The 13,038-nt window shown below is 38.0% G+C and overlaps 1 protein-coding gene across 8 annotated transcripts in view; it reads left to right on the forward strand.

The window, feature by feature from the left end:
• cadm1a (cell adhesion molecule 1a) overlaps positions 1–13,038 on the forward strand; it is a 462,812-nt gene that overhangs the window by 52,272 nt on the left and 397,502 nt on the right.

Genomic DNA, 13,038 nt, shown 5'->3' on the forward strand with positions numbered 1-13,038 from the left:
GTAATTACTCTGCCGTTATATCTAAAATGTGTATATTCCATACAAAGTGTGAAGGAGATTGGTTAGTTATACTTACATGAATTGCGGTGCGCTCTGGGCATTCGGAAAAGTTTCGATGTTTTCAACTAGGTACGGCTGGAAAATGTGCATGCACCATATGTGTGCCGCTTACTCTAAGCTTTTTGGCATTGGTCCTAAGGCGCGTGCTCAGCAGCCACATTTTATAAAACTACAGTTAATGGTGTTCAGTCAATAAATATCAATACCAATTTTATCGCCTAGCCCTAACGCATATATTGTGTTTTTTTTATATTTTTGTGATTTTGTAGAGCAAACAGTAATGCTACTACTCTTCCAATTTATATCCAAAGCTCAAACTCAATGTAAATCAGAGCCACCAGTGAAGGAGACACTGTGTACTCACTCTCTATTTTACAACAAGCGATTTATTGACTTACTTCACACTGTCAGAATTTTAATACCCGATGGATGGAAATCATTGCAATTTACAGTTCGCCATGTCATACCAACGACTTACAAAATGAGAGTTTAATCAAATAAATTTCCTAGATTACGGCGCCTCCTTAAAACTAACGGTAGGGCTTGATTTAGTATGTCTCTCCCAGTCTACCTTTGCGTTAATTCTTACCTTTCCGCAGCACCGGCTGACTCCCCTACGCTGGTAGAAATCGAAAAGCTTCCCAAACAAAGCATAAATCAGGAAGTTTGTCAGAGCAAGGCAGGAGGAATAAATCAAAGCTGCGAGCTTACAGCAGAAGTTTGGCACCACAACAAGAGCTACTCATCGCCGAACAGCATGAGTTATAGCCAGGAGGAACAGAAATGACATTTATCAGTTAAAGATACTGTAGGAAAATGTAAATGAAGTGCTGTTAGAAAAATGTCACTTTCACACCAGGCGCAGCGCGTGTGACTGCTGTTAATGTGTTTTTATGGGGGTGGAAAGGTAGGCGATGTAAGAGTAGGGGTGCCGAGGAAACACATTGGGATGTGGTGGGTTAGTGGGGGGCAATGTGATGGGGTGGATGGCATATCACAAGTGGAAAAAAAGTAACTATGACTGACTTTTAATAGGCCCGTTTCGTCCTCTTAAAGGCATAGCATCCTCTATGACACTGCCACATTTTCTCGTCCTGGAAAATGGGGTTATCGTAGTCATGGTAATTGGTTTGCTGGCGTGGATGAAGGATAATTTCTAGAGGCTCATTCAGTTTCTTTCCGATGCATTTATCTGTTGAGGATGCAGGGGTCTGTGGGGAGAGGCAGCGGCGGATTTCCATAGAGAGGCTGAGGAGGAAGGCGGCCGAGTCGGAGGCCTCCATCAGATAGCGGCGAAATGAAGGATCCGTAACGTTATACCGAATGGGATTCCGTTTTAACCCCTGAGCATCCTTTTCCAAAAGCTATCTCTCCTGCAAAGTGACCCGTCGCTCTCAGAAAGGAGCTGGAGGGGAGGGTTAGACCTCAGAGGAATTTTTTATTTTCAGTTTATATTAATGAGAGTAGGAAATGGTTAGCGCTCCTTTTCCTGCTGTCATTCGGACTTCGCTCAGAGGGGAACAAGGTGCTCCTGTAATGCTCTTATACATATTTACAGCGCATTACGTGAAATTTCCCCTGTGCATTACGAGATGGATTAAGTGGACTAGTGGAGTAATTCTGTAAAAAAAAAAAAGAAGAAATCCTGGTCCTCATTTAATATTTAGTATCCTTACCACAGGCTAAAATGTTCGCAATTATGGAAAGTTCACATGCTGTTTATTCTGGTTATATTGTGTTATGGTGGCAGGGACAGCTGGAGAGTCAGTAAAAGAACTAACTAATCAAACCTACTGTATATCATATGGACAGAGTAATGATCACAGATGGGCAGAGTGTACAGTAGGTAATCTTTTTGCCAAACACTTGCAGTTTGCAGTTTCTTTTATTATGATATTATGGATATTTTAACCTATTTGGAGAATAAGAAAAACAATACTTCTAGTGATTAAAGACCTCTATTCAGTATATTCATTGCACACATAACACTTAAACTTAGCCATATCTTATTGTTCTGAATTATTTTCATGTAAAATCACTTATTTCCCCACATGCTATGTTAGTAACCATTGGATTTAGTCTCGAACAGACTTCTGCTGATATACTGTATGTCAAATCACAGTCAAGGGTTGCAGATGTTTATTTTTAGTGTTGAAAAACCATGTTGATTAGTCTAATTAAGCAAAGTAGCAGTACAGTATGTTATCAGTTAATGTACTTTCTTACTCTTTCCATGCTGCGCACATTAATGGACAATTTAATCACTTTCTTTTTTAGTTTTTTGCTAATTATCAATGATTAAGGCCAGGTAAACTGATGGCTGCTGCAAATAAAGGCTAAGGCAAGAAGGAAATGTTACATTCTGCTCATGCTTATGTATTCAGAGCAAAAATATTTAGTATATGTATAAACTATAATGTGTATAATCTATCCATCTATACATTCATCCTTCCCTCTATCCATCCATCCATCCATCCATCCATCCATCCATCCATCCATCCATCCATCCATCCATCCATCCATCCATCCATAGTATTATTTGTATATGGATCTTCATGTTGGACTTACAAATTGGACATTCCAGTTTTCACGAGACGGGATTATTTTCAAAATGTTTATCTGTCCCCCTTACTGTACTATTTCTTGAAAGTCAAATAAAAGCTCGATTTTTGAGATACCCTACAGTTCGTGATGGCCCATGACTGTTTGTGAGTTTCATATGGGTAGCAAGTGCTGTGTCGCTGTGTAAACTGTAATTGCTCTGTGTGTCGCCACGGCTGGTTTTGTTGGCTGGTTGTTACTCCTGGAGGAGTTGGGTTGATTGATGGGGGAGAGATGGGCAGTTCAGCACTGCGGGGCTGGTTCTTGATCCCCCGTTGAGCTCTCACCGAGCAGATTGAGTGATCTACTCTCCAGCCCATCGTGACGGATTGCTTTTTCAGGTAATCAGCCATGTTCATTCACCTTACTGTTTCTCCGGCTGTGTCTCATTTCACTCCCAAGTTCCCAGTGATGTGAATCTCTATGTAGCAAGCATGAGTTTGTGTACTAGCCAGAGTCTAAACTAAATCTTGGGACACTTTTAGTTTAGGCCATGTTAAGTGCAATGTAGGGATACAACATGGGGCGGAAACAACATTGTGATTATGCAGGCTGCTATTTAATTAAGTAACTATGTGCTGCAACCTTTATAGTGACTTTTATTTTTTACTTTTAGGTTATGATGAAGTGGTGATGAATCTATGTCGCCAGAATCTAAGGACAATATTATTTTGACATCCAACAGCGACATGAAATGACGTCGATATTTTCTTGATTTTTTGGTTGTGTTGGAAAGTGACCAAAATCCAACATTAAGTCAACATCTTAAACCAACTACAATATTTCGTCAGGTATGGCAACCAAAATTCAACATCTGACAGACGTCAAAGTGGTAACGTCGACACAATATCAAGCTGTAACATCATTTGACATTAAAATTTTCTTGTTTTTAGGTTGCACTGGAAAGTTTTATATAATTGCGTTAAACTTCCAAACAAAATGCAAAATCCCACCACTTTGGTATACAACATCAATCTGATGTTATGTTGACATCCTGTTCCTACTGGGCAGTGCCTCAAATCAGTTTGATTTATTTCATGTGGATATTCATTATGAAAAATTATATTTATTCAATTTATTACAGTTTTGTATTTTACTCAAGGCCACTAGGCATTGGACGATAAACTGTTCCAAAACATTTAAAATGTTTTCGAAATAAAATATATTGGCTGTGTCCTAAATCACCTACTACTCAGTAGGTACTGCATTTGAATTTAAATTTATTACTTGACCGATAGAAAAGAGATAGAGATAGAGATAGAGAAAAGAGATAGAAAAAGCATAGCGTCCATCGGATGCACACTTCAGAATCTCACCAGTAGTAGGTCATCCGTGTACTTCTTGCATACTGTTCTTCAAATTCAGACATACTACTTGGCTCGCATACTGTTTTTAGCATACTATACAGTATGAAATTATGTTATTTTAGATGCAGCCATTGTGTTCAAAGTAAGGGTGTAACGATCCTCCAAATCCTCGATTCAAGTACATTTTCGATTCTAAAGGCACGATTCGATTCGATTTTCGATTATGAGTAATTAATTAATGACCAATTCATTATTTGTAGCCTACTGTTTAACTGTTTACCTGACCTGTATGGTTTTTGTTTTACCCATAAACAAATCATACAGTAAATGAATAAAGTCAAGATACACACATAATTACCACCTGTCAATCACTTTTTCTGCGGGACTCGTGAATAGGCAGTGATCTGTGTCGTTATAATGGCGTCAGTAAAAAAGATGCACAACCAACAGGAAACAGCCAACAGTTTCTGAGGTGTTCGCTAAAATAACTAAGTACAAGTGAGTGAAAGATTAAAGCAGTCCTCTGACTGCCTGGACCTGCTGTCTCGAGCGTATGGCTGTGTCTGTGTGGTCACGTGATGTGCATTTTCAGTGGTAGAGAGGAAGGAGGGCTGCTCAAAAATGCTACACGCTACTGTGGATATCGAATCGTTGTCGTTCTAAAATGCCAATTAAAAACAAAGATACTGTAAACATTGCCTGAGTGTACATTTCGCGAGCGGATTTGCATCGAGGGCGGGCGGAGGATCGTGATGCCGGTGTTGTCTATCGGACGAACCGTACGTAATACGTACATAGCAGAGCTTGCAAAACTGAGTTTTTTTTGTCGACAACACGAACGTTGTCAACATAACTCACTGGAAATCCAAAATGCTTACACACCGGCGACTTCATTGAAAGAGGAGAGGGTTTAAGTTCTGTCGACGGGTCCCCTGCTTCTGCAGTTTAACAAGCACTTCAACAAGCCTGTTTTTTTCCCCCTTGGCAAGCCAAGCTGACGTGACATGGGGGCGTGGCAGCATCGACGATTCTATTTTTTGGTTTGATAATCGAAATTGAGCATACATTTCGATCGATTTCGATTAAAAATCGAAATCGTGACACCCCTAGTTCAAAGTAAAAAAAAATTATTGCTTTTCACCCAGAAACTTAAAAAGAATATATTTTACAGCCATAACCACAATACTGTGAAACCGTGATGCTTTTATCCAAGGTTATCATACTGTTAATATTTTATACCAGCCCATGCCCAAAGTACACCCAAAAGGTTGATCGTCAAGGAAAGACAAATGCACAAAAGGACAGGGGTCAGAGAGCAATCTCAAAACTAAAGAGAATTTTTTTAAAGAAGTTTTTGAAATGCTTTTATCAGTGATCACATTGTCGCATTAGTTTTATGGAGCAGCCCACATATTTGCTAAATAATTTTTCTGTCCTTTCCAAAAACCGCTTTAATATTATTTCTTTATTTCTTTTCTCTGGAGATGCAATCACCAACTAAATCACTCCAATTACTGTTAAATTATTCTTTCCGAATAAAGCTATGCAAGTCATCTAGTGAAATGACCTGTTTCTGTTTTCATTTCAGATTGCAGAAAACACTTTACAAAGTAACTAAATACGTTCTGCACCTGTTCTCTTGCATGTCATCTCTCTCGCTCTCCCAGACTTTTTCTCTCTCTCTCTTAATTTGCAATCTCTCCGTCTTTCTCAGTCAGCATCTGATGCTCCAGGGCAGACGCGGGGGTGGTGTAAATCTCAGAAGGCCACGTGTCTCGGTGCCCAGGTTTAGCCCAGGCACAGGGGACCTGGCTGAGGCCTCATGCTAGGTGAGGCACAGGCTACATCGGCCCTCGCTGGGGAGCCAGAAGTGATCGAAATGCTTCCTGACAAGAGCTGTTGTAACTTCTCTGTTGCTAGGGAGACGCCTTGACTTTTACGGTGATGCATCAGTCAGCCTTAAGGCAGAACAATTGAGAGCAGAATGAGAGATGGCTCCGTCAAACGCTAGTCAACACCGCTGTATCTCTGCAGCCGTACACCAACTCCCCCGAATGACCTGACTGATGCCAACCCACATGATTTGATCTGCAGTACTGAGATTTCCATGAATTCATAATGTATATATCTCGACAAGAGTTTTAATATGAGAATATGGCTTAGTCATATGTTTGCCTCACTCTAACTTTTTTTCTGCCAGGCTTTGTTCGCAATGCAGAAAATCTGATTTGGTTTTCAAATCCGCTCTTTTAGGCTCCCATGAAATTGAGTCCGTTTGTTCAGATAGTGTTTTCAATATTCGCTATAACTCTATTGGTTGCTGTAATAATGATAAGGCACAATGGGTTCTTGAGAGTAGCTGTCAGTGTGGAAAGTGAGTACAGAAAACAGCAAATTTTACCTCGCCTCATATCTGGCATGACATCTTGCCCTGGTGCTGAACCCGCAAGGCGCATGAGAGAGCATAAGCGACAGAGACGTTTTCAGCATTCATGCATTTACTGTGGCTAAAACCGCTGACTCTTTTACTATTCAGTGCATAGTGAAAGTTCCATACTTTGCTGCCTGAGGAAAGTGTTTGAGAAAATGAATGGATACAGATGCAGCATATTGTGTACTTTTTTGTATGTCAGATTTTGAGGTATATGCGTTACATTCTGATACATTTTATATGTGTATTTTTTAAACATTCCAACTGCAGTTTTTAAATGTATCAACAGTAGTGTACAGTAGTCTAGATATTATTCATTTTCACTGTCATTTTCTCTATTTTGTGGAATGGGATTATTAGTGTTTTAATTAGCAGTTCAGATAGGGTATGCAAAATATGTGGCCACTTTAGTCTAAAAGTTTTTGTTATAAATTCTCTGTTGTCAGTCAAATTCTTAAAAAGCTTTTTTTTTTGTAATACCTACCATGTTAAGTGACTTTACATTTTCTTTCATGATAATATCTCAGCCAAAATGCAGTTAAAATGCAGTTAATGTTGATTAATTAGCTGCCACATACAGTAATATAATATAATATAATATAATATAATATAATATAATATAATATAATATAATATAATATAATATAACATAATATAATATAATATAATATAATATAATATAATATAATATAATATAACATAATATAATATAACACAAAAATAAATGAAAGTAAAAATGTATCAAAATAATGCAATTAAGTTCATAAGCATTTTAAACAGCACAGCAGATGTACTGAAGTTTTCATTTCAGATTCATTAAAAAAAATTGATTAAATAACCTTAATTTCCTGAAAACCTTTACAAATATAGATATTATTATATTATATTTTAAGTTAATGACATTAAATAATTTTTTTTCAGTTATTAATCAATAATATCTATTTATATATTAGGTGTGTGAACCTACACTGGTCTCACGGTTCAGTTCGGTTACGATTATGCCATCAATTTGGTTCAATTCGATATCTTGGTGCGTTGACTATGCTTTCAATAGACAATTTTATATTTTACTTAGCAACACAATAATTCTTGTATTAAAATGTATAAATATACTTATATTTATATATTATTTGTAATAGAATTTTGTACTTTAATTCAAGCAGTCAAATATATGTACTGTACCTTTAATTTCATCTGCTCAAAGTAAACACTCTTTTTGAATGTTACAGACAAAACTCAAGTACATGCACAGAGCAACATAAGAATTTATAGCCAATAAACAAATGTAAATATTATACCACTTGCTTTTTGAGCATTGTTTAGTGAGTTCTTTGATGCCTTTGTTCACACGCTCAACAGAAAAGGCTGTGATTGGCTCCAATGGCACTGTTCAGCAAACAGTGACACGGACACTGATGTGAAACAGCCGTGGTGATCAGCTGATCCGTTAATAGACGGCGATGCGGTGGAGAAAGCTTGCACTGCATACACGTTCCTGTCAGGATTCACAAGTAACTTTATTATCGTACAGCTGAGAGAGAAGGTAAAAGTTATCTCATGAACACGCCAGCTGGTCAAAAGAGCCACAGAGAGTGAGAGAAAGTTTACAGCTTTCATTTTTTTTCCCTAGTTGGGTTCTGATGCACTTCCTTGTCTGTTAAAGACTGTCCAACAAACGTACAAGCAGTGAATTATGCACAGTTGTCTGAGTGTTTTAATTGCTCGCGGTCTCCTCCCTCGCCATAGTAAGCTACCCCCATATAATGCCAGTCAGTTCATGATAACTGCTTATGATTATTACTGAATCGATACCAAATTGTTCACGTCTGCATCATGGTGCATCGAAGAAACAATACATTTCGAGACACCTATTATAAATATGAATCATAGTTAATATGATTTATTTATGTGTTTTGTGATCAGCTTCAGTGACTTTCATCTTACACTTTTTTTCACAGTTGAATTGGATTTAAAGATGTTAAATTGTGTTAAATGGAGCTGAGAGTAATGCTCTTTTATTGGGCTGCTCCAAATTATTTCATAAAATAGCCATTTCTGCCCATTTGCTGTCTATAGAGCATCCTGTGTGAAGATCATTGTCAGAACTGTGTGTGTGCACATATCAAGCCAATAGTCTTTGTTAAGGCCAATAGAATCTTCTCCTCTTTTATCAGATGCTCTGCGAAACCTCACTGTATGGTCATTGCGTATGCTGTAGAATATGGATCCACAGCCAGTCATCTCTTATTTAGACAGTTGTGAAGGTTGTGCACTGTATTACTACGACCCAGCGCGCGGCCATAAATCACGGCTGTGGGATCTGTGTATGCGATTGTGTGCTCAAGTATGGCCCAATGTGCTGTGTCAGCAGCTCGGCCAAGCAGTCCCTCACTCCTGCGCCATCACTCGGGTTATTCATAGAACACATCAATGATTTATTGAATAACAAATCTTGAATAATGGGACCCCAATCCGTCATTCTGACTACATAACCCTTGCAGCTGTAAGACATTCCATTTGATTTATCCCATTGGTTCGATTTTGAAATTAAATCGCAAATGCTAATAGATTAAATTGCATTTTTTTCCCTCCCTAAAGAAGGAGTCTCTTATTTCAACATCGCTATTGTCTGCCTTCGTCTTTCTGAAAACATCAGGATTTCTTCCCCCCTCCTTTAATCGGTGATCCTCCCCAAAACAGCCAGGCAAAAGCGTTCAAATCCTGTTTTATATTAACACGCTCAATAGTCCATACAATCCCTCCGGACTGGTTCATGGGCTGCCATGGAGAACATTCATGTAGGAATTAGAAAAGCTGATTATGACAGTTTTATTTTCCGCATTCTTGGATTAATCCATAAAACTTGACGGCCCATGAGAAGGTTATGTGCACAGTGATGAAAAGCATATCATTCTTTAGCAATGCCAAGAGTGCGACTGGAATATGGATTATTAATATTATTTTCTAATTGGGTCCCAAGGCACATGGAAATAAATGACTCAGCTTGCTGGTATTATCATGCCATGGAAAGTTTTGCAGAAATCCAGAAGCTTTAATTAAAAAGCTTTGGATGTTGCACATTGCTTATTTAAGAGCACTGGTCCAGAAGTCGAATAGGCCGACTTGTGTGTGTTTGTGTGTGTGTGTGTGCGTGTACAGATTTATAGTGTGTGTGCGTTCATGACAATAAAAATTGTTCTCGTTCATATAATGACCACATGTTTTGTTAATACCCCAGATGCTCTTAAAAACAATGTGATAATTTGTGGTAGCATCCACTTTTGCTTTTGTTTAACCCAAGGCCTTTGTTTGATGATTTCTGCTTTTTATCTTCATGTACCCTGTGCTCGTGTTAATAAGTGTTTCTTCAGCTATGTGCACTTTTGGCCTTGGAAACTTTTAGAAATAAACATGCTTTTCACACTTTCTGTGATTTGTTGAAAATGCTGTTTGTTTGTTTGCTTTTAACATGTCATTTGACGGTGGATGTGCATGGATCAAATACATATCATCCTTTCATTCTTTTTCTTTTGGCTTAGTCCCTTTATTAATCAGGGATCACCACAGAGGAATGAATCACCAACTTATCCAGCATATGTTTCATGCAGCATATGTTTTCTTCCAGCTGCAACCCGTCACTGGGAAACACCCATACACACATTCACACACATACTCTACAGATAATTTAGCTTACCCAATTCAACTGTACCGCATGCCTTTGGACTGTGGGGGAAACCCGGAGGAAACCCACACAAACCCAAGGAGAACATGCAAACTCCACACACAAATGCCGTCTGACCCAGCTGAGACTCGAACCAGCAACCTTCTTGCTGCGAGGCAACAGCGCTACTGACTGCACTCGTCAGTATTCTCATAAATATCCACCTATTCTGTTATGGGTGAAAACAGCTTGTAAAAGCAATTTTGGCAATGTCATTTTAATTAATTTTATAGTACATATGCACATGATTATCAAAGACAATTATTTTAGATGTTTTATTTATATTAGTCGTTCATGTTTGTGGAAAGGATACAACAACTGAGCACCAGTACTTAAGTACTTGAGTACTGAGTACTTTTAAAACGCTGTTATGGGCAGCACGGTGGTGCAGTGGGTAGCACAATCGCCTAACAGCAAAAAAGTTGCTGGTTTAAGCGCCGGCTGGGTCAGTTGGCATTTCTGTAGGGAATTTGCATGTTCTCCCCGTGTTATGATTGAGCTGCAGGAGCCACAGTTCAGAACATGTGATTTGTGCAGTCACTGCTGAGTTTAACCTTAGCTGAGTAAAAGTTTATCATCTGCACATGGTTTAAGGCCTATTAAGGCCAATAAGCATTTTAAGTGAATTTAAAACATTCAGGTACAAGAAGTTGTACCGTTTGTAAAGATTAATTGTATTGAAATATATATGCAATGAAGACTATGTAGTGTTATTTTTAGAAATTTGTTTTGGATTAGATATTTAGATATTTAATTTTAAGTTTGATTCAATTTCTGATCTTGACTACTTTTGTGTTTGCTCTATTCTATGTATATGCCTGTAATTTGTTTATTATATTTCATGCATGATTCAATCAATCTAAATGAATGAATTCTTTACAAATATAGCTATTCAATCATCTGGTGACATTTTATTCATACCGCAATATATATTCTTGAAAAACTTAGTCTTTTGACTAAAATTCCTTTTTAGTTTTAGTCTAGTTTTAGTCAACTAAATTTCATAAGATTTTAGTTGACTAAATCTACTCAAGATTTAGTTGAATAAGATATATTTGGTTTAATTTATGTGTAATTGAATTATTTATGGTATATATTTGCACAAATTATTCAAACTTAAAATAAACAAAACAGTCTAATTAGATATGCATTGTTTATTAGTCAACGAAAATTTTATTATATTTATATTATAGTTTTGATCATCATTGCTTAATTTTTATTTAGCCTTTATCTAGTTTTTTTGTCGGTAAAAATTTGTGTCACAAAAATTATGATGAAAAATTTTGGTAAACAAAATGATCACTTCTGAAAAAGCACATTTCCAGTAATGTGCCAGTAGTCTTAGTGTGAACACGCCTCTAAAAGACATTTGAAAATAGCATAAGATGTTTTCCGAAGGGGAAAAAGAAATCAAAACTGTTTTGTTTCAATAAAAAGGTCCTTTTGTTAAAGAAGCATGCTTATTTTAAATTGAGTTTGACTATTCCCCTTTCTTCTTTTTCTCCTGTCTCTAGACCTGACATGTTACTGAGGTCGTAGGAAGACAGCATCACGCTGACATTTTGTCATCGTAGAGCAAATAAGCTAGTAAGCCACGGGGTTCCTCTGAAGTGATTCCCCACTGTAGTGGTTTTTAATTATAAAATGTCACCTGCTGATCAGCAGGTATACCCTTTTTTCAGTATTTCACAAAGAATGTGGGCAGAATGCAATAGGGGACGCCAGCAGCAAGTTACAGATGATTGGCATGTCCTTGCATTACATACTGCAGAAACACAGCTCACATATTGGATCGTGCGAAACAAGTCATAAAACTTGTATGATACAGAAAGTGACTTTCAAATTGGATTGTTAGATTTTGTCAGCTGTCATAAATTCATGGACTGCTCGACTGTGATCATTTGATGCACTTTGGCTGTGTTGAATCTCAGGTCAGGCAGTGATTTGTGGTGCAGTTGGAGGAAGACGCTTACATTTGGCCAACTCTCTCGATTGCCAGATCTGAACATGAAAGGATGTATTGTCAGTTTTTCCCCCATTAATGAGTTTGCTTCAGGGGACTGATTTCTGTCCGGGTCGCTTCCGAGTCACTTCTATGTGTGGAAATGTAATGCGAGCCCGAAGGTTTTATTTTGTTGCGGTTGAAAGGGCTTTGGGAGGCCTGGCGCAAATGAAACAACTGGCCTAATTCGATCCTTGGAGGATTCTTGTTCACTTTCTTCCATTAGCTGCAGCCAAGACTGAATAAAACATGTAAACCTTGAATGAGTGTGTGACAAACCTGGTTCTTGAACACAACTTCCTATCGGATCCAGGAAGTTGCCCTCTGGCTGGCTCGCAATGCTTTGGCGCGTGTTTTCATTAAGCTTTTTATGTGGCGTATAAACCTGTCACATTTACAATTCTCCAACCACGTGTTCTCCTGTAGATAATGACGGCTTTAAATATATACTCATCTGCAGGCTTGTAATTAAATCATTTGAGAGGGTGAGCAGTGAGCTGTGATGGTGTGCCAGATGCTGTTTTCGTTCAAATGATGCTAATATTGGTTGGATGCATGGCAAATTTGGGAATTTTCACTTTTTCCACCTGCACAATTTGAGGAGTTCGGTGAGAACAGCAGGAGAACTGAGAGTCTATATTAGAAATGTGTGGTGGAAGTAAAACATTTCATCGCTTTATAGATTTCAGTATGGATTCTGGAGCTTGTTTACCTGGAGTCTGGGTTCCTAACTTTTCTCGTTCATAGGCCCAATGGGCTTGTGTTTAATGGTTAGGGTAGTTTATCATTTACAGTCATCTCCTTTTAAGTCGCATTGATGTTCTGGTTAAAGAGCTTTAAGTTCAAGTCTCTGCATTCCCTTATTAGTGGGTCTGGGATCATTCGGAGTTGAGAGATTTAAAAGAGTTTGCTGCAG

Source organism: Danio rerio, chromosome 21, assembly GCF_049306965.1.
Source record: "Danio rerio strain Tuebingen ecotype United States chromosome 21, GRCz12tu, whole genome shotgun sequence".
NCBI classification, from domain to species: domain Eukaryota; kingdom Metazoa; phylum Chordata; class Actinopteri; order Cypriniformes; family Danionidae; genus Danio; species Danio rerio.